This window comes from Apodemus sylvaticus, chromosome 2 (genome assembly GCF_947179515.1).
Source record: "Apodemus sylvaticus chromosome 2, mApoSyl1.1, whole genome shotgun sequence".
Lineage (NCBI taxonomy): Eukaryota > Metazoa > Chordata > Mammalia > Rodentia > Muridae > Apodemus > Apodemus sylvaticus.
Window position 1 is genome coordinate 146,991,568 of NC_067473.1, and position 27,940 is coordinate 147,019,507.

At 39.2% G+C, this 27,940-nt stretch overlaps 1 protein-coding gene across 6 annotated transcripts in view; it reads left to right on the top strand.

Moving 5' to 3' along the window:
- The first annotated feature begins 346 nt into the window (after window positions 1-346).
- Pparg (peroxisome proliferator activated receptor gamma) overlaps window positions 347-27,940 on the top strand; it is a 132,355-nt gene continuing 104,761 nt past the window's right edge. The window contains exons 1-3 of one of the 6 annotated variants that reach the window (XM_052174594.1): window positions 347-794; window positions 22,514-22,580; window positions 25,648-25,681. The gene's annotated coding sequence lies outside the window, so the exon portion shown is untranslated. Of the gene's footprint in view, window positions 795-1,743; window positions 1,862-5,222; window positions 5,331-11,353; window positions 11,415-22,513; window positions 22,581-25,647; window positions 25,682-27,940 lie in introns of those variants that run through there. The other 5 variants (XM_052174591.1, XM_052174589.1, XM_052174592.1 and 2 more) reach the window with 5 other exon arrangements.

The following is a 27,940-nucleotide window of genomic DNA, read 5'->3' on the forward strand; positions in this document are numbered from 1 at the left end:
GCACAATTGTCTTTAAAAAGGAAATTAAATGATTAACACTAAAGTCAGTTTATGAAGGCGTTCACCTTCCTAGCGCTCTGAGATTAAAAATAAAAATAAAAAAGAGAGATCCTAAATACACTTAATTCATTTATATTTTTTTTTAAAAAAATGTTACTGAAAAGCACATCTAGAAAAAAAAAAACTTCCACGCGACCTTCAGGGCACCGGCCAGGCCATCCATGGGCATCGGTGTGAGGGACGCGGGACCTTCCTGGGTCGCCTCCCAGCGGCTGTGAGGAGCAAGGCGGCCAGGTAAGCAGCGCGCGGCACCGGGCGGGCGCGGGAGAGCCACGCGGGCCTCGTGGGCGCCGCCGGCCTCCGGGTTCGGGCGCGGGGCCTCCGGCCTCTCCCTGGGCACCGCCCCCGGTCTGGCCGGGTGGCTCAGCTCGGCTCGTCCCGGCCAGGCGGGGCCCCGTCGCACTCGGAGCCGCAGCCGCCTGGGGCGCTCGGGTCTGATCGGCCACACGGACGCACAGCGCCCGCCGAGCCACCGCCTCAGGTCAGAGTCGCCCCGGGCCACGCGGCCGCCGCAGGGACGCGGAAGAGGAGACCCGGGGCGCTGCGCTGGGGTACCAGGTCGTGCGCTGCCTGAGGGGACCGAGTGTGACGACAAGGTGACCGGGCTGAGGGGACGGGCTGAGGAGAAGTCATACTCTGAGAAGACCTGGTGAGACTGACAGCCTGACGAGGTCTCCGCTGAGGGGACGCTGGCCCGAGAAGTCACATTCTGACAGGACCGTGTGACAGACAAGGTGAGGGGGCCTCGGCCTGTGGGACTGGATCTGACTGGCTAGGTGACTGGGTCTCGGTTGAGGGGACGCGGGATGAGAAGCCACATTCTGACAGGACTATGTAACTGACAGCCTCACCCCATCTCAACTAGAGGGGACACGGGCTGGAAAGCCACACTCTGACAGGACGGAGGGTGACAAAGTGACGGAATCTTGACTGAAGCGACCACGGCTGAGGAAAAGTCATACTCTTGGCAGGACCAAAAGTGACAGACGAGGTGACAGAGTCTGGGTCTGAGGGGGACGCGGGCTGAGGAAAAGTCACGCTGGGAAACGAGCGAGTGATAGCGGGGCGGGGTCGCGGACTCGGGACAGAGTGAGGGGTCTCAGCTGAGGGCCGGTCACCCGCCAAGAGCTCCGAGCGTGACTGACAGAGTGACTGTCCTCGTGAGGGGCACCGACCCTGCGGAGAGCCACCGTGGAGCCACCTCAGGTTCCCGGAGAGGGTGCGCGACGGGCGTGAGTGAGTGAGCACGGAGCAGCGTAGCCAGCCTGGGCTGCCAGACCGGGACAGGAAAGCCAGGTCTCCGCGGTCCAGAACTCCCGCGGGGGACCGCACTGTGCGGATCCCGGTGACAGTGTTCCGAGAGGGGCTCGCCAGCAGCTCCCGGGCGTCCCGAGGCTCTGGGGGTCATGGGGGGGGGGGGTGATGCGCTGGTGATCGCTGAGGCGATTTGGCCCGCGGCCCCCGCCCCGGGCTCGGCTCGCCAGGTGTGAGGAAAGCAGAGTCACTGTCGCCAAGGCCCCGCCCCGCCAGTGCCCCTCTTCAGTCTAAGGAGGGGGCGAGCGCAGGGCCAGGCTAACTGGAGTGAGTGGGCAGCCCTTGTGGTGGGGGTGGAAGGTGGGTGTGTGACTCCCAGGGCTTTATGGCTGGGGATTGGGGAGGAGCCTAAGGTGAGGAGGCAGAAACTGGGAGTAGCCTAGGCTCCTTTTATATAAGGGACTTGAGGAGGTCAAGAAGGGGCCTGGACCTCTGCTGGGGATCAGAAGGCTGCAGCGCTAAATTCTTCTTAACTCCCATTGAGTAGGTGAGTGTCCCCCATCTTTATCACGTTTCTGTTGGAGGGTGTTGTGAAGTGGCCAAACTGTCCCAAGTTCTTACACATCAGGATGGTTTGGCTGTGTTCTTGTCCTGTAAGAATCTGCTTCGCTTCTGATGCTAACAGTAGGAAGGTCGTGTCATTTCAGGAGGGGAAAAAAAGTTAAACTTTCTGTCAGGAAGAGGCTAAAGTTGTTCTTCTTTTAGCAGGATGGAGGACAAAAAAGTAAAATTAAATGATCATTTGAAAACAAAACCAGATGAACCAAGTTGCAGAATAACCGTTGGAAAGCCTCTTGATTTGGAAGTTCATTATTGTAATGTCAACTCTTTATTATCATGCACAAAGCAAATTGTTAACCGGAGTTATTAAATGAATAACCCAGTCTTGGACTTAGGCAGGTCTTGCAAAGATATCAGGTGCTCTGCGGGAGTCTTCCTGTCCATAGCTAAGTGATCAATTGCTGACTAAAAATGTAACTAACTCCAGGTGCTATATGATTTAAAACCTGGCTAGGGTAGGAGCTGACATACACTGTGACTTCTCAAAGAGATACTTCTCTTGAAAGTTTGACAGAGCGCTCATAGATGCTAAGAGTATTTGGAGCGATATTTCAGAAGATTCAGTTTCAACTTTAAAATAAGTTCTCCGTTGTCTTATCTTTAACCACATTTGCTCTAAAGTAAATGTCCGAAATATTAATTTTAATATACGAACATTTGAAATCAGTGTCATACATTAGTTGGAGTGGCACATATTCAAAAGCCATCCATTTTTATTTTACTGTGTGTTTTGTGTAAATTGGTTCACTTAAGTACTACTTCATATTTGATTTGCTGAGAACTGTATCTTCAGTGAGAAGATCTAAAAGCCACTGGTGGTCATCTCCATCTTTTGCGGCTCACTAGAAGGAAAAAAATTGTCGACAGTTTTATTTTTAAGGAAAAATTTCTTTTTCATATATAAAAGCTTCAAACTCTTCAAACTACTGAAGAACAATGGCGCTGGTGAAGTCTAAAGTTCTGGACGCCTCTAGGCCGAAGAGTTTTTAAATGCTATTTCCTCATTCTTTTATATTTAAAAGAATATAAGTTCTTAAAACACATTAGAACTAAAAGACCCAGAAGCATCATACACATCAATATTTAAGACTTTGACATTTTTTGTGATAACTCTTTTTAATAATTAAGTATATTTCCTTTAAAGGAACTGCTTTTCTTAACATTCATGTCACAACATATTTCAAAATCACTTTAACACACAAAAAAAAGGCAAATTACACTAAAAAAAAAGTCATATCTTTAGTTTCAAAATCCCTATGGCATTTAAAATTCACATATGAAAAGAAGCATGACTTTAAATTTTTGATGTAGAAATGGATTATTGAGTATATAAGTGACTGTTTTCAGTTAGTAAGTTTTACTTATTTAAATAAATGGGGTTTTTTCACTTTTGAGTCTCTGAAAAGAGTAGGCCATCAGTCTCGTCAAGATCCTCCTGTGTGGGGAAGCTATGTAAAGGCACTGTGAACATGTATTAACAATGTATTTAGGTTACTTTTGAGATTATGAAGTGGTTGCTAATAGGAGGAAACCTTCATAAAAATTTTGTTAATATAATTTTTTCCAAAAGTTTGAATATTTTTACAGCTTTCACAGGGGCTATAGGTGCCCGGTGCATATGGCAGGACATGTGGCCGTTCTATTTTGTGTCTTTCTGCTGAATTTATTGTCATGTGGACTTGGAGATAGTCTCTGTGTTACCAAGTGAGGCAAAAATATTGGAAGAACTTTTTTTTTGCTTTCATAGGATTCCACTAAGTAAATATTGGTAGAAGATTAAAAAAATACTACACTAGTCAAGACAATTTGATTTAAGTCAATAGTATGTAATTTTAAACATATGTGCAGCCCACAAATTGTCAAAGTGAATTTCTTTCTTGTTTTTCTTATTTTTGTGGCAAATTTCCCTGTTATCCATTACTTAACTTCACTTTCTTAATGCCTAAACACAGCAAAAGGGCAGCGGCACAATTGTTTACAAGGTCATTAGAAATGGAATTAAGTTGACCAAAATAAATAAATAAATAAATAAATAAATAAATAGCAAGATCAGTTAAATATATGTCTCGATACCAGGGAAGCCTCAAATACCATATGTTAGTTAATTTCATAGCATATGAGGTTTTTTTTTTTAACTTATTTTTAAGTTTTTTTTCCTGAGGTTGTTTTTGTCCGCTACTTGTAGTTTTCTCACAATACAGAGGTAGATTTTGGAGAGTTATATGTTATATATTTTAAACTATTATTTAATAAATTATCCAACACACCTGCATTTATAAGGAGATCTCAAACACAATAGGCCATACTTCGGTGAAATGTATGATTCATGTTAAGATAAAATCTACCACGGTATGGTATATCCTTAAATCATTATCTTAAGATCTAGGTTCATTCTCTCCAATTATACATACATATAAATATTTTAATCAAATAATCTGTTTAGAACATGGGTGCTTATGCTGCCTAACTATTTCAATTATCATGTTCTTGCTAAGTATGGAAAGTTAGAAAAGCTTAAAATTATTAGTCTTTGTTTCAACTTGTTTGTTTTGTGTATGGTTTTAAGACTTTTTTCTTTTCTCTTTTCTATATTCTTTGTTTACATTCCAAATGATTTTCCCTTTCCTATCAGCAAGCCTGGATATTGTAAATGATAAGGACTGGGCCCTGAATTTAACTGAGCTGATATCCTAAAGACAACCTATACAGCAATCTAGGTCAGCACTGGCTCGCTCACAAGTCTGACTAGTTTTCTCTCTTACTGCCTCTGAGATAACTGTTCAGAAAGATAAAAATGCCAGTCGTTTTATAGCCAACTCAGGAAAAATTTATAGAAATATTGTTTTCAGCTTCAAATTATTTTCTTTACTCGCTGATGATCTGGGACAAAAACAAGCATAACATTTTTCTTTTCTCTGTCTTTGTGAGTCCTTCATAGACAAGGGGCCTTTGTGCTTGTACTGTTTCCAGGGCGGCAAGCTTGTGCATTTATTTGATAAAGCTCTGCTCTTTATAGATTTTTATGGCATACTTTTGAGAGAGTTGACGATGTTATCCAGGAGAAGTTTATTTTACCAAGCATAGTGCTCTCCTTCAGCTCCACAGTTTACTACCAACACCTAAAAGACTAAATAATTCCTTGTGCTAGTCACTGAAACTGTTTGTTGCAACAAACAATAACCCAAATTAGCCTTCTAAAAAGCTTAACAAGTCACTATGCCTGCTAATAGGCCACTCACTTATTGGCAGGCAGCAACTGGACAAGTATATGAATGACCACGCATTTGAAGCCCTCCGTGGATTAACTAATACAGATTATTGTAAGAGATTTCCCCGTGCAAGAAACGGACTGGGACTGGATGTGGTAACATGGGCTGATCCAAAGCAGAATCTTGGTGAGCTGCGTGCTTGCCTGCCGAGTGGGATGGAAAGAGGCTTGTGTGCTGCACAAGTTATTGCTGGGGAAAATTACCATGGGGCTTGAACTGCACGTCCCTGCCCCCCAAAACAAACAAATAAACAAAAACCCTCAAGACCTGGAATTACCAGGCTCTAGTAGAGGTAGAGCTGCAAGGTTGGGCCTATGGAGGCAACGAAAGGCTCAAGCTGGTGCTTATAAGCAGGGGTGAGTCTTTGTGGATTTCCCTTTGGGAGTGGGAGCCCAGCTTCTCATTAACTTCTACCCTCTTATTAGCAAGAACTGGTGGGGCTTCCTAAGAGTCTTAGCTCTTCTTTCAAGCACCCCCGTGACCAGGACATTGACTGAGAAACCTTTTTTGATAGAATAGAATGGATTTTTTTTCCACTGCACTGTTCCCGACACAAAAGAAAGATGTCATCAATCTTGTAACTTGTATTGGTTACAGTAAATTTAAACCTTTCAGGCAGAATTTAAACTAGATAGTAGACTGAGGCTTTGTTGCAGTTAGTCATTTTATTATTTAGGTATTGGAAGTCAAACCTGGCCCCTCACATGTACAGTAGTACTGTTGTACTGCTTTGTGCATTAATACCCCGGGCTCCTCTTTATTGATTCTATGCCGTATGCTTTGCTTTGAGATACTGGCAGTTGGAGGCCCATGGCCTTGCATGTGCTGGGCAAGTGCTTTATCACCCTTCAACAATTACTGTTTATAAATGTTATATATGTGTGGTTGTTTTGCCTGCCTGTTTGTCTGTGTACCACTTTGTCTGAATTCCTATAGAGGCTGGAAAAGGGTTTCTAACATTACAACTGGCATTACAGATGGCTATGAGTCACTATGTGGATGCTGGGAATTGAACCTGGGTCCTCTGAAAGAGCAGCAAGTATTCTTAACTGCTGAGCCATTTCTCTAGTCCTACCTTATTCTTTTTTAGAAAATAAGTTCACTGCTACATTTAACTACTTTTAAAAATCTATAGACGTATCTGGACTTATAATGTGGAGATAAAATGAATTGAAACAAATTGTCTGACCCCTTGGAAGAGTTCAGATTGGCATGGACCTGGGAGTGAGGAGGCCTTCTCAGTTTGCGGCAGATAAGGACAAGGGCAATCTGAGGGAAGTGGAGAAAAGGGGAATACCCTGAGTAGGAGGGCGTAGGAGCAGAACATACAGATCCCGGCCTTCTCTGCTCTCGAGCACAGGTTGTGTGCTTACCATGTGCTAGGATGTTAAGATTAGGTTGAAAGAATTCACTCTGCTCCTTGGTGACATCTCAAGCTTCTGGAATCACTGAAATTCTAAGGTTGTCTCTCATTGCTGTTACTTTCTGACCCTCAAGTAACTTGTGGGGAGACTCTAGCAAAGGAAAAAGAGACAAGTTATTCTTTTATCTTGTGTGTTTAAGCAATACATTCTCCTTTATAGGGAGGGCAATAGGGAAACACAGAACTGTGAGACTGAGTGCTGGGGTGAAGAACTAGAAAGAACTCCTTAACCTTGACCCCACCCCTATGGCTGTCATTCCACCACTAAAAGTGCTGTTATGCGAAGGTCTGGAGTCCATGTTAAAGAGCCAGTGTTCTAGGCAGAATTAACTGACGAGGTCACAATCAGGACAAAAAAAAAAGTTTGCTTCTTTGATTTCTTGTTGTCTGAAAACACAGGTAACATTCATGTGGAGTTGGAAAGAGTAGAAATTATTTGGTGAATGCCTTAACCACTGCCCTTAGGAAGAGGAAGGACAGGATTGGGGAAGGGAGATTTGCTCACATTCGATATTGGATAAAAGGGGTTAAAAGAGGGGAGGGGAATAAGGTAATACAAGATCCTCATCAGCAAAATATACATGAGAACAACCATACAGGCCAGCAGTGATAAGAAAAGATAAATGATTTATTCGCCATGCATACATATTTTTTCTCATAAAAATCAAGACAAAGACCTAAGAGTCCTCAGTCGGTAAAAACTGGACAACCTGAGTTTGGTCCCTAGCACCCACATGGTGGGAGGAAAGAGTGGAATCCTGAGGGTTGTCATCTGAACACACACAATAAATAAACGCAATTTAAAACATTTAAATCAATGTTCCTCAAGCAGATGTTCCTCAAACTATTTTTCAACTCAAAAGAAAACAAACAGATATTGTGCAATAGCATTTTACCTAGGAAACGTCATCAAAGTTCAGAGCTGTGAGCTGGCAGTTAGATAATGTAATCAAGCACTATACTATCACCCTTCCTCGGGTCCTTTATTTCCTCCATGATGTCACACTAATGCCGTGCCATCTTCATGAGTTAGTCCAGTAGACAGCTAAAGCCCCTTCCCAATAGATCATAGTGAAAGGGGTTGTTCAATCACTTCAGTGGGAAAAAAATTTGCCTAAGAAGAAATGATGCTTAATACTTTGGCGGATCCACATCACACATACTCTGCTTTCTTCTCTTTAGGCTTAAAATGGTTACAGCAACTCAATGAAGCTCTGCTAGAAACCAGACTTGGTGGCCTTATTAGTTCTGTGAATGAGATAATTGGTGAGATTTGTTAAGAGCGGCTACCCTACCACCCAGTACTAAGCATACTGCTTACCTGTCATTAGTGTTTACATAACCTTTTCAGTTTAAGAACACAAATCTGAGAATCCTAAAGCCTCACTCTACTATATATTGTATCTTTCTTGCAGTTGATAATTACCCATGTAAACAAGCTTTTGAGTGTGTGGAAAAGTGTACCCATATGCACGTTTTTCTTGTTCTATATACTGGATAAGGTTTACAAAAAAGAAAACAAACATGTGAATGATATAAATATAAGTGAAGTTGAAACTTCAAAAAATTATTTGCATATGTCAGAATAATTCAGAAAAGTGGAGAATGCACCCAGGCAAGCATTTGGCAATGGAAGATCACTACATGTTTCCTTGAAGCATTTGGAATGACTTAGTAACATCCTGATTTTATTTAAAAGCAATATAATATTTTAAATTTTGGGTTCAGCCACATTCAAAGTCACTGGCTTTTAGGACTTTGAAAGTAATAGATGAGAAGTTTCTTGAAGGAAGGTACCAGTGGGCTTTTATTCATTTTTCTGTCTCCAGCATATAGCACAGTGATTAGTAGGTGTTCAGTCAACTTTTTCTAAAAGAGTAGGGAGGGCTAGGACTGTAGCTTGGTCAGTGGAGGGCTTGCCTAGCCTGCAGAACACTCTAGATTCTACCCTAAACACAAACTAACAACTTGGAATCTTAGCACGCAGGAGGCAGAGGCCGGAAGATCAGAGAGCTTCACCATAGTCCTCAACGCTATACAATGGATCGGGCTGGCCTGGATTTATTAGGCTATAGTCTTGTCTGTAGCCTATGTGAAGTTCCTGGCCATATTGCACTTTATTCATAGACTGTCTGGGAACTATTCCGTAAAACTCGCCATATCTGGCTTGCTAAATTACTTAGAAAAACTCAGTGCTGTTGTCTGTAAGTTCCTGTCAAGGTAGGCCAACTGTTGTCCATAGCTCCTGTTGCTGTAGGCTAATGCTAACTGGATCTCTCAGACTAGGTCTCACTGGTTCTTTTTGCCTTTGAGTGGCAGTTAGGAACCCTGAGTCTCAAAGACTGGATTTTCTATAACCACAGATCTAGCCCTGGAAAACTGCTCTATGTTAAGTAAATAAAGCTATTTTCCAATTCCAGTTTAATAAAGGTTAACAATAAGCCCTTTCTAGTGATTTTTAGTAACAGTTTTGTTTCTTACTCTAAAATTCTGTGATTTGGAAATTGCAGCCAGGGGTGTGGCTCAGTGCTAGAGGGATTGTCTAGCATGTGAAATCCTGTAGACAACTCACTATGATTTAGAAGCTGAAGAAATTTGTATTTACGTATCTCTGATGTCACTGTAATTTACTTCAGGCTGCTTAGAAAGCAGTTGGGCAATGTGTTGCACACTGTAATGCTATACTATCACTTCTGAGGCATTTTCCAGAGCACCAGAGGATATAGGAAAAGCCAGATACAAGAACTTCATAAAAGCATTGTTATAAGAACCCATAGTTGAACTGGGAATGTTGGTATACACATGTAATCCCAGCACCTGAGAGACTACGGCAGGATTGCATGTTTGAAGCCAGCCTGGGCCACATAGTAAGATCCTATCTGAAAACCATGCTTGGAAGTGACATAGATATTTAGCAACAGAGAAAATAGTTAACGTTTTAGTTTCTCTGTAATGATCAGTAAAGATCAAGGCAACATATGAGAATCCTCTAGCTAGATTTTTAGTTTTTCTCTGTTATTCCCAAACTTTGTTTCACACTTAGCTTTATTTAACATATTAGATTTACCTGTATAGTTTTTTTTCATAATTTATTTAATTTGGAAGGAGAAAAAAATCTTAAAATCCATCCTTTTTTAAACAGCCTCATCATGTCTGCAGCCTTATATAAGGTTCAATTTTGCAGATGGCCTATGATCTTTTAGATCTTTAGTTTGTGCTGTCAATAGAGCTTTGAAAACAGTTTCCAATATTTCTTTCTCCTAAAGCTCTCCTCTTTTCATTTTTTCTTAAAAATATATGTATGCATCATGCTCTTTATTTTCTTTCTCTCTTTAAACTGAATGACCTCGTGTGGGAGTTATTTGGCTTTCCAGCTCCTGGTAGAACGTTGAATATGTAATTATAACTAGTCAGTGCTACAGAAGCCTGTTAAGGTAAGCTTCCCTTATCAATGAGCCCTTGGTGTGAAATGTGGTAGAAATCCTGAAGAAAGTGGCTTGAAAATAGCAAGGAGTATTTTTCCCTAATTCCCTGTGACCAATGCAAAAATCACATATATTTACATATATATGCATTCCCTAAGCAAGTTATTGTAACTATTCCATATTTCTGAATTCATAAATTTGCCTTTACCATTTTTGGTTTGGCATTTAAAATGATAGAAATGTTTCATTGACCACTTAGAAGTAAATTCTGAACACGAGTGAGGGCAGTACACAAGGAAAACACATTTTAAAGGCATTTATGTGAAATCAAATAGAATATATTCTTGCCCACACACAGTGCTGTGGAATATTGAGGAAACATTAATTTAGGCATAAACAAAACTTCCTGATTTGGCAAATGTTGCCAGTGTGCTTATTGTATCCTGCAAACTGCACCTTGTTGAATGACCACTGACTTTACAAACCATGTATCTTTGCATTGAGATCAAAACCTGTTTTCTGAAAACACAGCCACATGAATGGTGAGGCCGGAGCTTAGGAGCTAAAGATCACAATATACCACCTACAAACCTGCATCTAGCACTGGGCAGTTAAAGACCCTGATTCAGTCAGAAATGTGAAGTAACAGGGATTGAACATAGAGTACAACAATATAGATTGGCATGACCAGCACATAACCCATTCCATGTGTTCTCTGTGCTTCTCAGAACCATCTCCAACCTTATCAAACATGTACAGATGACTCATTTGGTTTTGATATGGATATAAACCTTTCAAAACCAGCATGCATAGACAAGATTTACCCTGACCACCAGCTTTTGAATTCAGAGTATTCAAACTGTTCTTAATCTCTACCTAAAGGAAACAGAAGTGGAAGATACACTTATTCTGAAACATAATCTCATAAGTCTGCCTTCTGTATCACAAATTACATTTGCTGATTTGGCGGGGGGGGGGGGGATTTGTCATTTCTCTTTATTTTTATGTTTCTGTCATGTATTATTAGAGTTTAGGGATGTGTATTATAGGTCTTGACCTTTTTTGTTTTTTTTTTTAAACCTGTCTGTGTACTGTATACCTTCTCTAGTCCTGGCCTGCAGCAGGGGACCAGAACATCCTAAGTATTTTATATGTACTTTTAAATTTGACTTTAAGAACAAGTATGTTACTTTTAGGCATCATTTATACATGATACTTAATATTACTACTCCCCAAATTTTTAGGGAAATCCATGAATTGATTTTTTTAATGTTAATTCATATTATGTATAACCTTTTTAGGACACATGGAATGAACATCAGAAGAAATTTTTACTCTGCTCACCCTGATACCCTAGAGCAGGTAAAGTGAGGCATGAGAAAGGAGAAATGTTAATTATAGACTTCCACATTCTGCATTAACTCGTTCAGTAGTTCTGGTCAGAGGGACAGGTTGCATAATGGCCTAGGGGTCTGAGCCCTGTTTTTACATTCCTCTTTATAGACTCTCAACATCAACTGTGACAAATTCTGTGCAGTACTACAGCTGGAAACAGTTTATAACAAAGCACAGCACAAATGTTGCTAAGACTTTTACCCATGCGTCATATAAGACAGATTCCCTTTCATACGTTTGCCAGGTTAGATAAAACACCATCATATTTTTTACCTACCCCTTGGTTTATAATAAAATTTTTCCCCAACAGGGTTTCTAGCTCTGGCTTGGAATTCACTCTGTAGACTATACTGGCTTCAAACTCAGAGATCTGCCTGCATCTGCCTCCTGAGTAAGGGGCTCAAAGCTGTATGCCACCATGCCCATCTTTTAATAGATGGTGATTTAATTGTTCAGCTATTTTATATATTAACCACAAATACTATCATCATTGTTATTTAATACTTAATCTTTTCAAAGGAAGATCTATATTTATGAGCAACTTCAAAGTATCAAACTGAGAAACTGATTTGTGTATAAAAGCAAATACAAAATAAGAGCCTCTTTAGATGTGTTGTGACGTCTCTGGACACGCAATTCTTCCTGGTAGGCCTTCATCTGTAGATGTGGAATGAAGGTAGGAGTCTGTTTGCTAAAGATGCAGGAAACCTGCACCCTCTCCACCTTTGGGCAACCTGCCATTTTCCTCCCATTCTCACACCTGCTCAGCTACTAGGGCAAAGAAACACTGGCTAGACACACACAGACCCTTTGCTTCCTGAGAAAGAGCACAACAGGAAGGATAAAGAGCCCAAGGAGGTTTGAGATACACTCTCATTGACTATCCAAACCTCAGTTTTGTTTTGGTATTCTTTCATGTCTTGCTGCACGCAGGGAATTAAACCCCTGCACACAAACAATTAAATTGCTTGGCTAGGTCTTGACTCAGAGAAAGACAGAATGCCTTAGCTAGGAGCTTTGAATCCACCTAAGACCAAAAAGGGTACAGTTGAAATGGCTAACCAACAACCCATCACAACATGATGATTCAAGGCTGAAAATGAGTGTCACTGAAATCATAGGAGGGACCAAATAGCTTGGAAAAGCCCTGCAGAGGAAAGTTCAGAAGTTCAAGAATTAAGGGGGTAGCCTGATGAAAACCAATACAAACATGTACAGAGAAAGAAACATCAAAGGAGCCAGAGTAAGTCACTTCACAAAGAACGTAAGCAGGTCAGACGTAGGTTTCCTTTGGTGATGAAGTTTTGGAGCTAGATAGAGGAAGACTTAGAGCTCCCTTTCTTTCTTTTTAATGCAGTAATGAAAATCATACCCAGGCCCATGTACATGCTAGGCAAACCGCTGACTGCCAAGCCACATGGCCATCCCTGACTACATGGCTTTTCCAGTGTTCTAGCCAGTGACTGTGGTCTGACCACTGCACATTGTATACATGTATTGAGATATCACTCTGTACCCTATACCATATACAATCATTATGTATTGACTGAAAACAAAATATAAAACTATATATTAGATATTATATAGTATTATATAATATATAATATAATATATAATGTACAATATATAATGTATAATATATAATGTACAATATATAATATATAGTATTACATATATTAATAGTGTTATGTACCCTGAAATGGATAATTCTATGTTTCCTCAAAAATTAATGTTCATGGCTTGAGATAGTCAAAGAGAAAACGAAAAGAATCGCCAGTATAAGAAAACCAAGTCTGGAATAGTGACTCAACACGGCCCCAAGGGATTCCACATGAACCAACTGGAGGTAGCAAATACAGCGCCAGAGAATGAGTGGTCAGAAATAGGGTTGGAATGTAGATCTTTCATACTGATGATAAAAGTCTGGAATGCAGATGGAGGAGTATGGGCTTTGTCTTAGCAGTGAGAAGATTCTAGATCTTAAGAAGTTAGAGATGATTTAGTCAGAAAATTAACTTGGAAACTGTGTGCAGAGAAAGCCACCAGGAAACTTTTAGGAAAACTGGACATAACGTGTGAAGCATCTGTAGGAATGAAGACAAAGCCCCACCTGAGCTATGCTCTTGGGCAAAGTCATAGTTTACATACTAATGCACACTGACCTGGAGCAAGGGGAGGACAGCTTTGCGGTGATGTTGTCATAGGATTCAAGCACATGATTTGGCCTTTTGTAAAAGTATCCACAGCGTACTGCAGAGAAAATGCCCTTCACCTCAAATTAAATGAATGCTGTCTTGAAGAAAATACTAATCTGGGACTTACAATAGCTTTTAGGGTACCCTCTCTGTGTATTACTTTATATATTGGACACATAGCTACAATAGTAAGCAAGACAGAGCTAGTCCCTTTCTTTACAGAACTGTCACATAGCCTTTAGCAAATGGTAGCCAGACATTAAAGAGAGTCATAGTTTAGCTCAGTGTAAGAAAAGAATTGCAATATTCATAGCTGTCCAGCAGTGGGAAAGGCTGCCACAAGGGCAGAAAATGCTTGTCATTAGAGCCCAAGGGAGTCTCTAAGATGGCTTCCCCTATTGAGGAGAAATGAACTAGGCAACTTGTAAGCTCACATCTAGACCTGAGGTGCCAAGATTTTCGTTCTGTGCTAGTAAGTTAGTAGAACATACTTCCCTCATAATTAGCTACTTTGGAACATTAGCATAAGCTAAGATTTTTAGCTTTTTTCATCAGTACTTGTAAATAAGCTTATGTAAATATATGTGCAAATTAGATTTTTAAATGTATTCTACACTTAATTTCACAATTGTGTGTGTGTGTGTGTGTGTGTGTGTGTGTGTCTTGCTGGGAACTGAAACCAGGCCCTCCTATATGCTAAGCACATGCTATACCAATGAGCTGCAACCCACACACTCTGTAGTTCTCTAATTCTTTTTAAAGAAACTATTATTTTCCAATGCTTTCTCAGCCGTTCATTTATTCCCAATTTTAATATTTATAGTAAGTTCCTCTTTCACGTGATGTTTTTCACAAGTAATGCAAATTTCTACAGAAGTGAGTTACGTAAATCTAAGTCAAGATGCTGACCTTTAAATCATTTGTTTTTTACTCCTGTGATGTAATGTCATGATTGAATAAGATTTTATGTGACTACCCACTTGGGAATATCTTTGGGGTGCCAGTTTTTCATTTTTTAAAAAAAGAAGTTCTTTGGGTGTTTCATACAATGTGTTTGGATCGTGTTCACCTCCTAGCTCTTCCCAGATCCACTTCTCCTTTGCTACCCATCCAACTTTGTATCTTTTTTTTTAAACACATCAAGTCCAGTTTGTGCTGTCTATATCCTCTTGAATGTGTGGCCTTCCACTGGAGCATGGTAGACCTACCAGGGACCATACTCTAAAAAGAAACTGATTCTTCCTCTCCCAACTTCAGTAAGTCCTTAACTAGGGCTGGGATTTGGTGCCTACCTCCCTTTTCCATGCTGGAGCGGGATGCTCTTTTGGGGCATGAAAATAGATTTATTATTTAGACTATTTGACTTAGTTATTATAAACATCATACTGTTTCTGTCAACATCTAGTAACTAGCCTTAGTGCTGATTAGTTGCATTTCATAGCATTGTAACTTTTAGACTCTTATATGTAGGAGTGATATCTTTAGTATATTTTCTGAAGTGCTAGAATGTTTTAACCCAGATAAGGGACATTCTTTTCATAGGGATTGTTTTAGTGCTTATAATAACAAGTAACATGTTATCTGCAGAAGAAGAAATTAATTTCATTTCATCTCTAGTAAAATACCTTGCTAAAAGTTGACCCCTCCCCCCTTTTGGTATATGAATAAAACAGGTTATGCTTTTCATCAAAATGTATATAAAATTTTTGACATGTGCCTAGAATATTTCCTGATATATAGTAGGCACTCGATATTTATTGACCATTATTCAGTTATGTGAAATGATGTATATCAGACATCTTGAGTAAAGAAATTCATGTCTGAATAGGCATAGTGGTAGGGACTTCAAGTTTTGAGAAAAGCAAAGGCACTTTCCTTAAGGTGATATTCAGGTATAATTACCAATGTGAAAGTTCAAGTTAAATAGTTTTGGTGGCATATTAATTTCTATGTGATATTTAAAATGCCAATGATCACTAATGCTGGTGGTTAAATGCAAAGTGACTAACTTAACCTGAGCATGGACATCATTACCATTGAATGGCCAGAACTTCTGGGCCTGTCCTCCCTGCCTGTTGCCTTCCCTTCTGCCATTTTTCCTTCCTTCCTTTCCTCCCTTTCTTTCTATTTTGTATCTCCCCCCTCTTCTTCCCTTCCTCTCTCCCTCCTTTCTCTACTTTTCCTCTCACTTCTTACAGTAGCTCTGGCTGTTAGCCTCTCTTTCCTGCCCCGAGTTTTTCATTCCCGATGCTTCTTATATTTTCTTTTCTGGAGTTTTACAACTACTTCTCTTCTGAAGATTCTTCCTTTACACTTCTGTTTCTCAGTATCTATTATTAGCTCTTCTCTTGGTTGAGACCTTGACTACCACATGAAAGTAATGTGTGCTTTTAATCTACTCAACAAAATATCAAAAATGGAATACCTTTATTCTGCAATTCTTGCTGCTCTTTCTGACAGAATGTGGTTTCCATTGATTGATTTCCAAATGGGTTTTTAAAGTGTCAAATCACTAATTCTCACACTATCTAAAAGGGGTCAATATGCCTTGACTGATGTCTTAGTTAGGGTTTCTATTGCTGTGATGAAACACTGTGACCAAAAAGCAAGTTGGGAGAAGAAACGGTTTATTCAGCTAACACTTCCATAGCACTGTTCATTGAAGGAAGCCAGGACAGGAACTCAAACAGGACTGGATCCTGGAGGCAGGAACTGATGCAGAGGCCATGGAGGGGTGCTTTTTACTGACTTGCTTCCCCTGGCTTCCTCGGCCTCCTCCTTTCTTATAGAACTCAGGACCACTAGCTCAGAGAAGGTACCACCTACCATGGGCTAGGCCCTCCCACATTCATCACTAATTGAGAAATGCCTTGTAGTTGGATCTTAATAAGACATTTTCTCAATTTAGGCTCCTTCCTCTCTGATGACTCTAGATTGTGTCAAGTTGACATAAAACCAGCCAGTACACCTGCAAATGCTTGTAGGCACAGTGGCTTGTTGAGATAATTCCTGACTGTCTCTAATAACTTTCATTTCTTTTTTTTTGTTTTTTTTTTGTTTAAAATTTTTTCATTCGATATATTTTTTATTTACATTTCAAATGATTTCCCCTTTTCTAGCCCCCCCCCCACTCCCTGAAAGTCCCGCTCTGTCTCCAAATAGCACGGAGAGCAGATGATTCTTAAACCATCGATTTCTGGTTGTGCCTTCCCTTACATGTGCAGTTACACAAGAGAGTCTGTCATGTTCATCCTATAGCTCCTTGTATAAAATGCCAGTAATAAATAGCAGATGCTTAGTAGATAATGGCTACTTTACTATTTCACACTCACAGTCTGATTCTATTCCCCAGTCCTCAATAGCTCTCATAACTTTATTGTATAAAATTACTTATTAGGGCAACTTAGTAAATTATTCATAAATGAAAGTTTGTGATTTCCTGCTTAGAGCATTGTTTGTTTGTTTGTTTTTAACCATTCATTTTCATGTGTAATCTATCACATACTTTAAATCCTTAGCCAATATGTCACTTAACCATCTTGCTTAAGAACTTTTTCTTAATTAACTCAAGCACCAAAAAGATAAGCTATTAATTGACAGTTATTACTAATATTTTTGATCAGCAACTTTGTTTCAGGCTCTATTTAATTACATTGATACACTATCTTATTTTATTCTTCCAACAAGCATATATTGTACATAATGCTAAGGCTATACACTGGGATGGGATGTAGTTCAGTTGACAGAATACTTATCTAGCATGCATAACACCATGGGTTCCATTCCCAGAACTGCATAAATTAAGAACGGTGGCACATGTCTATTTCTTAGCCCTTGGGAAAACCAGAAATCGAAGGTTACCCTTAGCTACATAGTGAGTTTAAGGTAAATCTGACCTACAGGAGACCCTGTCTCAACAGAATGTGGGTGCATGTTGTATATTTCATGAATTATTCAGGTCAGTGAAAAAATAGAAACAGAGACAAATTAACTTGCCAAATAAGTAGCATTCGAGCCCAAGCAATCTAAACCAGCCACTAATTCCTGCACAAGAGCCTAGTTTTATAGTATCTGTGTTACCAGAGAATAAAATATCTATAGCCACCCAGCTCCAACTACTACCATGCCTGTGTAATGATTAGATGTGTACAAATATATCCACATTCAGATCTTATATAGGATAGTTGTTCTATTAAGAACTATTAAATTAATTTAGTGTGTGACAGTGACTTATACACTGTGAAAATACAGTGTGTCTTTGTGTTGTTTCTGGCAAGGCAAATGAGATCACTAAATCTTTGATGTTTATTCAGAAGTTCTACTATTTATTAAAAGTAATCACCAGGGCAAGACAACCAACCACTGTTAAAAAGGCTTTCTCTGCCTGTCGTTGATATTGTATGCCTTTAATCCCAGTACTCAGAGGCAGAGACAGGTGAATGTTTGCACTGAAGGATAGCCTGGTCTACAGAGTGAATTCTAGGGCAGTCAGGGCCACACAGAGAAACCCCGTCTCAAAAAAAGGAAAAAAAGAAAGAAAGAAAGAAAAAAGAAAGCAACCCCGCCCCGTTTCTTCCCTTCTTTTTCCCATCTGCTTTTTAATACAAATAAAATAATTTTATTTAGTTATCTGAGGATATAACAGCCAAATAAATAGTACATTTGATAAGGTTTCTGTAAAAATCTAAGGAAGATTTTTAACTGACCTTGGTTGAGCTACCACTCTAGTGAAATCCATCTTCATGGTCAGAGGGGGCAGGGCAAAGAAAGCCCACTGAATCTGTATTCATGGGAACTGGCTCCACGACCTCTATGAAATGTATTATTTGCATATAACCTAGTCATTTTGCTTTAAATTGGCTTCAGGTGACTTATTATACCTAATACAGCATAAACACCAGAGAAATTGTTATATTGTGTTGTTTGGGGACTAATAAGACAAAGTTGTTACATGTTCAGTATAGGCATAGTATTTTTAGGGTTTGGTTTTTTGGTGTGTGTGTGTGTGTGTGTGTGTGTGTGTGTGTGTGTGTGATTATCATGGCTACATATGATACGAGAGTTTGGGCATCAAATGCCACAGCAGGAGTATAGAGGTCAGAGGATGGCTTGTGGAGTTGGTTCTTTCTTTCTACCATTACATGGGCTCTAAGGACTGAATTCAAGTCATCAAATACTTTACATGCTGAGCAACAGTACCTTCCTGTTCATGTATTTTTAAAAAATATATTTTTACTGTGTAGTTGGATAAATCTAAGAATACAAAATCTAAGAATACAAAAAAATAAAAATTACTAATTTGTGTATATTTACCTACTTCCTACCTTCCTCCAGCAGCTATGATGGACACTGTATTATGAGATAAGAGCACTCTCCCTACCTTTAGGAAAAGATACAGCTCAGCTTGACATTCATGCAGGAGCTCCTAGGAACACACATAGATTCATACAAACATGCATGCACGCGCACACACAGACACTCACACACACACACAATCTTCCCATGTCAGGAGCTATGGCTGAAGAATTGTAACTGCATATTAGCAGACATTCCACATTCAAAACCTGTGGTGGGTAATAGTAGAAAATCTCAAAAAGAACAGGTAGAAGAGACTAGGACCTATCTGGAAGGCAGGACAGGGCAGCAGTGTGCAGGAGGGCACTCAGATCAGCTTGTAGCGCCCTGATTTGAAAATCTCAGGGTTTTACAATTGTTAGAGATGGCTAATAAACATTAAACTATGTGAACTTACAATCAGACAGGATATGTTAAACACAAGAGTAACAGACACACAAAAAGTATAGTTCCTAGCTCTTACGTTGCTGAGATTTGTCATCTCATTATGTGTCTGTGTGGTGGACATCCTACCTCAGAGACATCATCTTTGAAACTTGAAATCCTTGTTTCACAAGTACAGAAACCAGAGCACGTTCTTCATGTCAGGAGACCCAATTAAGCATTTTCTAGCACACCAGTGGAAAACAGGAATCAAGAAGTCTAATGAAGCAGCTGGTAACTAGTTTCGGTCGAAAGATATATGTCATCACCCCAGTATAATGCATAGAGGATCAGAAAAATGACAAGTGACGAATCCAGTGTTTACTGAAGTTGCTGTTTATGATGTTGATATTTAATTGTAAAGCTTGCAGAGTATTTACATCTTAATGTCTTTTATAAACCTCCAATACACACTAAACACACACAAACACACACACACACACATTTATTTTCTAGCGAAACCTTTACTTTTGGAAAAGGAACTGGCTATTTATAGACTATACCTCAGGAAATGCACTGTCATATTTCACAATTAGGACAATATTAGTTGTAAGTTTGAGACAGATTGTTGTTATTAAACTTTCTTAGTTTTTAAAAGAAATGTCAAGAACAGGTCCTTGAGCATGCTAGACTAGTATTGTACCACTGAGCTATACCCCAAGCCCAAAGATAGAACTATGTAGAATACTGTTTTTTTGTATGTTCTGAAATAATCATATGGCTTGTTTTAAATTTTTCTAATGCCATTATATGTATTTATCAAATTGTGGTATTAAATTGCCTTTGCTTTGCTAAGATAAATTCAATTTGATCACAGTAGTTTATTTTTCAAGTATACGATTGGATTAATTAGTTTTACCTATATTTTACTTGATATTAATAAATAGGACTGACATTTTTCAATATGTGGGTGTGGGGGGCACATGCACGTGGTAAAGGTTAGAGAACAACTTGTGGAAGCTGGTTCTCTCCTTTCACCATAGGATTCTAATAGCACAGGCCATCAGGCTTGCCAGAAAGCTCTCTTGCCCATTCAGCTATTTCAATAGCCCACCCACCCCATTTTTTAAATGTTTTCTTTTGTGGGGGAGGGAAAAAGAGTCAAATTTTTGTATCAATATTATGGTAATTAAATAATTAATTTGGTCATAGATTTTTTTTATAAGATATCTCTTCCTGCACCATTTTAAAAGAACACATAACATAACCTTTTGGGAGAGGTTTTGTTTTGTTCAGAAATGGACATTGAACCCAAGGCCTTGTGGCAGCAGGCAACTGGTCTACTACCGTATTATACCAGCAGTCCTTTGGGGATATAATTCCTGGATACGTTCGTTCTCAGTGATTTCCTTTTTTATCCCCACCTCCATCTCTTGGGCAAATTTTCACTGTCTGTCCCATTTCAGGCAAATTAATCTGAATAATTTGTTCTTGGACTGCATTAATATCTACTGTAATGTGTAGAAAATCCTATTTCAGGACTTCTTATGTGAAGTAGTTGAATAAGTAGGCAAAAATAGCCTGGCCTACTGTGATCTTTGTGAAACAGTAATCTGTTTCTTCACATCCTAAGTCTCTGGATTGTAAATAGATTGGCCAATCAATGAACATAAAATAAACATAGAATATGAGGAGCTAGATGCACTGTCCTCAGATTGTCTCTGTGCTGAGACATCCTGTGTCTGTAGGCAATGCCTTGAAGACACAGAACAGTCTGAATGAATTCAGGGAGTGGGATAGGGTGTGGGTGATGCTTGGAATACTGCATGCCTCCAGAAATAATATTAGCTGGCTTTTTAAAAAGTCATAGTGGTGATCTCTTATAGATGAAGTGGTTTCCCATATGTTAAATCTTCAAGATGTAGTAATCAGTTTGGCTGTGGATGCTGCTTTCACTGTTGACTAGCAACTTTGAATGTTTATGAAAATCATTATGATGGAGGTCAACAGTCACTGCCAAAAAACCAAAGCATACAGGCAGAAAGTGCTGACAAATTACCTCTTCCTGCAGAGCCTGTCCATTCTGAGAACAGAACTACAGTTTACTATTGGTAGTGATATGGCATGAAAACTCTCCCATTTCAAAGCAGCAGTTCATCACAGTGATGGGGGACACCAACAAGCAAAGCTCACTGGCTGTAGCTCATGTTCTTTCATGTTAGAAATAACAGGGTGGGAAAACCGATCATCTTCATGATGAAACTTTTTACACCATGTATCATGTAGCAGTTTCTGTCCGTTCCAAGAAGTCAAAAGAGCGAGTGTTGGAGTTTTGTGTGTGTCAGACTGCAGAATGTTGGGTCTACATGCTGGGGCTCTCTGGCCCTCCAGATAAAGGCTTTTGGCACAGGATGCTGTTTTGTCTTTACAGAATGTCCTATTCTGGGCTCCCTGTGCCCTTTTAAGAGACAAGGATGTGAATCATTATTTAGACAATCCGCTCCCTGGACCTTCCTCTGAAAAGTCTGCTTAGTCTGTTGTGTGCTGCATCTCCCATGCCCAAGCAGGCTGGGCTCTCTACTGTATCTCAGAATTCCCCAGTATGTAGCTTCCAGATGAACTCAAATTTCAGTAAACATCAGCTTTACAATGTATAACTCTCATCAAACTTGCATCAGACACCCTCCAACTAGATATGGACAGCAGGCCTTCTGATGTGTAAGCCACACCCAGAGCTCTCAGCTCCCTATCTTTTGATGTTGCTAATCCCTTTAAAGACAAAGGTTTTCCTAAGTCTGAATGGTGATACAGTTATTACTAACTTGATCTAACTTGATATTATAAATGGGTATAATAAGAGAGTTTTGCATCATGTCAGTGACCCTACTGGTAAAACAAGAGAAGTGGATCAAACACCTATCTGTCTCTTTTATGAAACCATTCTAAGGAGAGTTTTGGGTAATGCATGATCCACGAAGAGTCCTTTAATGGTGTGTTGGTTATTTCTAGAGAATATAAAGTTTGACATGCTCAGAGAAAGAAAATATTGGGGATGAAAAGTAATGTGTATATTTGCATTTTGGTAGACTGGGATGTGTGAAGATGTAGAATATCAACAAATTTTCAAAATATTTTTTCTTTTTAATTATTCAGATTTGAAAGAAGCTGTGAACCACTGATATCCAAGAACATTTTTTGAAACAAGGACTACCCTTTACTGGTATGTACATCAGAATAAATTATATTAATATAATTAGTAAGTTATATTAAAATTGTATTTTAAATTTTTTATTTTTTTTACTGCCTCAACACTTTCTCCTACATAATTTGCCAGTTAGTTGGGTTCATGATAACATACTTGTCTAAGACAAAACAAAGATAGGAAAATGGCCTAGTAGTTGCACTATAACACAAATCTTTAAAAATAACCCTCTAACCCCTTATTTTCATACCCAAGTAATGACTCCAAGTGTATTATCTCAGATTTTATACTTATGACTGAAGTTAGATAAATATATCTTGTCTGGTCCTCATAGGATATATAACGAAAATCTCTAGTCAGACAGAATTCAGTTCATATATACTAAGCATGTTCTTTTCAAAGAGAATTGCTGATACTTACATGATAGTAGTTCCTCCTTGGTACTGACTAACATGGAGTATATATATGGGCTTCAGGGCCCATAGATAAAGTTCTGTGAAATCCATCATCTCTCAGAACCTGATCCTAGCGTGCTGAGGTAGTTTTCAGTCCCCACGTGTGTCTTTTTGCCAGGAGACATAGGTTACTCCAAAGCCTTATGTAGTTTTAGGACTATTGATTATAGTCAACCATAGCCAAGAAGCCAAGGTCCATATCAACAGTAGTACGACTCAGTGAGATGTCTACCCTGTGAGTTATCCTGAGAGGGACACAGGGACATATTTGGTATTCTTCCCAAAACTCCACGACCTCAGCTAAATTATGAGGAAGCATTAGGTGTACCCTGAATAGAGATAGCCTAAAAATATCTGAGCAACATGCTTCAACAGACTCAGAAATGTAAAAAGTAAGTAGAGTTCGAACCATTTCCCACCTAAAGGAAAGCAAGGAGACTTGACAAGTAAATGTGGTAGATCCTGGTGTTGAAGAGGGACTAATACTAGCAGGAAAACTGGAGAAATCCAAATACAGGGGAGAATATTATTGTGTCAGTATATTATATTTTATAATTGTGCTAGGGTTTAAATATGTGAATCTGTTGGCTGTTTATATTTTATGTAAACCTTAAGTTAAATCATTTCCAGCTATAAAATGTTTTGGTTGTGGTTTCATTTATTAGTTATTTACTTTATTTCAGTTTTGGGGGTTGAACTCAGGGTCTTGAGAATTCTGGGTAACCACTGTTACATCTCTAGCCATTATGTATGAAGCTTTAAAAAGTCACATGGAAATCATCAAATAATTGTTCCCCTTGGTTCTCACTGATTTGTAAGAACAGAGTTTTTTCTGGTAATTCATAAATAAGTCAGAGGTATGAGGCAGGTGCATTCCCTTTCCCTAGAGTGGCTGGTTGTTATTTATGCTAGAGACTAACTCCAGCTAAATACAAGCTAAGAAGCTTTCCCCCACTGAGATGCACCCCTACCCCTTTACTCCCTTCGATGTATCTCCACCCCTTTCTCTAGAAACCTGCTTCTGTTCAATCTACTTCAGGTAGCAGCCAGTAACTTGCAGCCTCTTAGAAAACCCTGAAAACTTCACAGGAGTATATAGGACAGCCAAGTGCTAGAATATCTGCCTAGGAAGTATGTGTGTTACTCAACACCCATAGCTAGGGGTAGGGGGGGAAACAGATCCCAACTGCACACATCACTACCTCTCTGGGAACTTTTAGCAAATTGTTTAATGAAGCTAGAGGCAGAATAGGATTTGAATGTTCAAGCAAGAATTGCAGTTTTTGTGTTTTGTTGTAGTTGTTTGTTTGCTTGCTTGCTTGCTTGCTTGCTTGTTTTTAATATCATCTATGTGCTCCTGATCCCAGATCTTTATTACTTATAATCTTGTACTTGAACATAGGCAAAGAGATTGGGAGAGACTACTTGACATCAGTCAGAGAGTCAGGAGTGCAGTGAGCACAAGTAACACTAAGAGCACTTTGCTGCTTAAAGGAAGCTAAAAGCAGCATTAAATTTGCCTTCAAAATTGTTTTACCTTAGAAAACCCTGAAGTGACTTAAAACAGAGAGACCAAACCCTTCAAAATGAGGCAAATATGCAGTTTGGTATCTGAAGGAATGGTCTAAATTCAGTTATTTTTTCATGATAATTAAATGCCAACTATTTGGAATTTGACCCTGAATTTCTTTTCTTAACTTGCTTGCATGTTTGACTAACTTAGTAAGCTACATCAGTTAATGGTTTTTAGGTAGGAGGAAGAATAGCAGATGTACCTAAAGCACTTAGATTCATAGAAAGTGGAATGAGGACTACTGAGGCTGGGGCCAGGAGTCGGGCAAGAAAGTGAAACTGGAACAGTTGGCGTTTGCAAGATGAAAAAGTTCTGGCAATGCCTGCTCACCACTTAACACCACTGAACTGACATTTTGAAGTAACTTAAAGCGAGTAAAAATAGTTAAAATGGTAAATTTATGTATTGTTACCATAATAGAAAATTCCAATTCTTTGCTATGGTGACTTTACTCTTGGGAAAGTTTTGTTTTTTAAACCTAAGGATGATTTTCTGAACATAACTTGCTAACTGACAGTTTAAATGGCCCCTGTGCCATAAATTGTGAAGTTCAAAGAAAAACTCAGTGAGTTGCTTGTGAGTTAATTTACAACTAAGGCGGACGAATCTAAAATAAAGAAAAAAAGCCCCTGTAAGAAATAATATTAACTGAGAGTAAGGGAGAAAAGAGTGTCGTTGATTAAAGATATCTGAACTTGTTTGGTCCCAAGGATTTTATGACAGTCATTCAACTATAGTTATACTGGGGAGAGCAGACTACAATTCTGTAAACTGATAATAGGACCCAGCAATCTTCATAGGTTTCTTTATGCCATATAGGCAGTATTGGGGCCTGGCTCTGTACACAGCTCTGTCTACCTGAACTGTTGTTCCTGAATTCAGATTCTTGGGGTTAAAATACAGATCATACATGGCTTTGGAACCTTAAGGGTGGGCAATTGGTGTGTTCACAACAGTATGTAAAGCTAAAACAAATTACTTTGGATTTTGGCTAATGGGTTTTTATTTTGTTTTACTTTTTTCTTTCTTTTCTTAACTTGATTGTGCTGGGGATTAGACCCAGGGCTTTCCAGACTCTACACAGAGCTGCAGTAAGTTACAGCTTTTCTTTTCTCATTTGTATTTTTTAAGACTCATTTTCATTAACTTTAATTATATATAGGTGTGCGTGTGGAAACCAGAGATGTTGGATTCCCTGGAGCTGGACGATTGTGAACTGCTTGGGTGCTGGGATCTGAACTTGGGTGTTCTGGAAGAGCAGCAAATGCTTATACCATTGACCACATCTCTAGCACTTTTTGGTTTTATGAGAAATGATTTCATGTACTCTATACAACTCTAGAACTTACTATATAGTTCATGTTGTCTTTACCCTTGTGGCAATCCCTCTTACCTCACCTCCAAAGTGCTGGGATTTCAGGCCTGTGTACCACAACGCCCGCACCCCTCAAGTATGAGTATCATCACAAGGCTTTCAAACACAAACACAATGAATCTCTGTCACATTCATTGTCTCCTTTGTTCCTCTCATCAGTTCCTTAAAATAAACTATCACAATCACACAAAAACTTTTCTCCCATAGTTTTTCTAGTTCTTATAAGGTATCCACTTACATGTCCCACTTGACTCATCTTACTCTGTTGCTCAAACATTTACATTTTCTCTAGTCACTGCCTGACTTTCAGTGTGTTGTCATGGTAACAAGACTCTTCACTGTAGTGACTGTAGTAACATTACCTAATTTCCTAAGCTAGGTTTTAGGTGCTGTCCACTTTGTGTGTTTGTTTTGATTTGATTTTTTGATGATAAAACTGCTTATGCTATTATGTATCATATATGTTCTGGCACATATTTATTTAATTTTCAAGGTTGTCTTCTTCAGTTAAGAGGAATTTGTTAGTGGAAGTGCTTGGGTAATTGTATTGTTCTTGCTTCATTAGGGTGCTCCAGTAACAAATGAACAAAAAAGTTCAAACAACTTTCCTTTTATGTTTTACACCTTGTAAATACTAGGATTATAGGTCTGTGTGTCACCATAACCATCTTGTATAAATAATTTAGCATTTACCTGTATAACTTGTGATTTTGTGGTAGAGGAGGATATAGGGAGTACACAAGGGATTTTGTTGTTCTTACTGTTTTTCTTTTTAAAAAAAATCAGGCCTTGAGGATGTTGCTCAAATGGTAGAGTGGTGTGTTGTCCTAATAGGTACAGCACTGCGGCCCCACCCTTACAGTCAAACAAACAACTCTACCAACCAATAAAACCAACAATCTACTTTATAGCAAAGATTATACCCTGAGGCTATACAAGCTTAAATAAATTATAGCACTGCTATAAGTGCTGATGACTAAATCCTTGTATTGTTAACTAAGAGGAAGGAATAGCAGCTTCTGAAAATGTAGGTCTAACAAAGTAGAACACAACTCAACTTTGAAATGATATTTATTTAGTGAAAGATGATAACACAGGTCTGACAATTCACATATCAAATCATTCCCAAGAAAAAGGAAGGAGAGGGCCCTGATCCTGGAAAGGCTTGATGCAGCAATGTAGGAAATTACCAGGATAGAGAAGTGGGAGGGGGTTGATTGGGGAACGGGCACAAGGAAGAGCTTATGAGACTTATGGGGAGGGGGGGACCGGGAAAGGGGAAATCATTTGGAATGTAAACAAAGAATATAGAAAAAAGAAAAAAGATAAGATAATACAGGTCTGTAATCCCAGCACTCGGGAGGCCAAGACAGCGAGATCTCAACTTAAAGACCAGCTTCAACTTGAACTACATAGGGAGATCATGTCTCAAAAATAATTTTGTCAATTAAAAAATTATTATTGGGGACTGGATAGATTGCTCAGTGATTAAGAGTTCAATTCCTAGCACCCACATCATGTCTTACATATTCTCCAACTCCAGATTCAGGGGATCCAATGCCCCCTTCTGGCTTTACTGGGACATACACAGTACACATATGTACATACAGGTAAAACATGCTTACACATAAAATAAAAATAAACCTTTAAAAATGCTATTAACTGATGATTAAGGATGTTGAACATTTCTTTAGGTGTTTCTCTGCAATCTGGTATTACTCAGTCAAGAATTCTTTGTTTAGCTCTGTACCCCATTTTTTAAATAGGGTTATTTGGTTCTCTGGAGTCTAATTTATTGAGTTCTTTGTATAAATTGGATATTAACCCTCTATCACATGTGGGATTGGTAAAGATCTTTTCCCAATCTATTGGTTGCCATTTGTCCTATTGACAGTGTCCTTTGCCTTATAGAAGTTTTGCAATTTTATGAGATCCCATTTGTCAATTCTTGATCTTAGAGCATAAGCTATTGGTG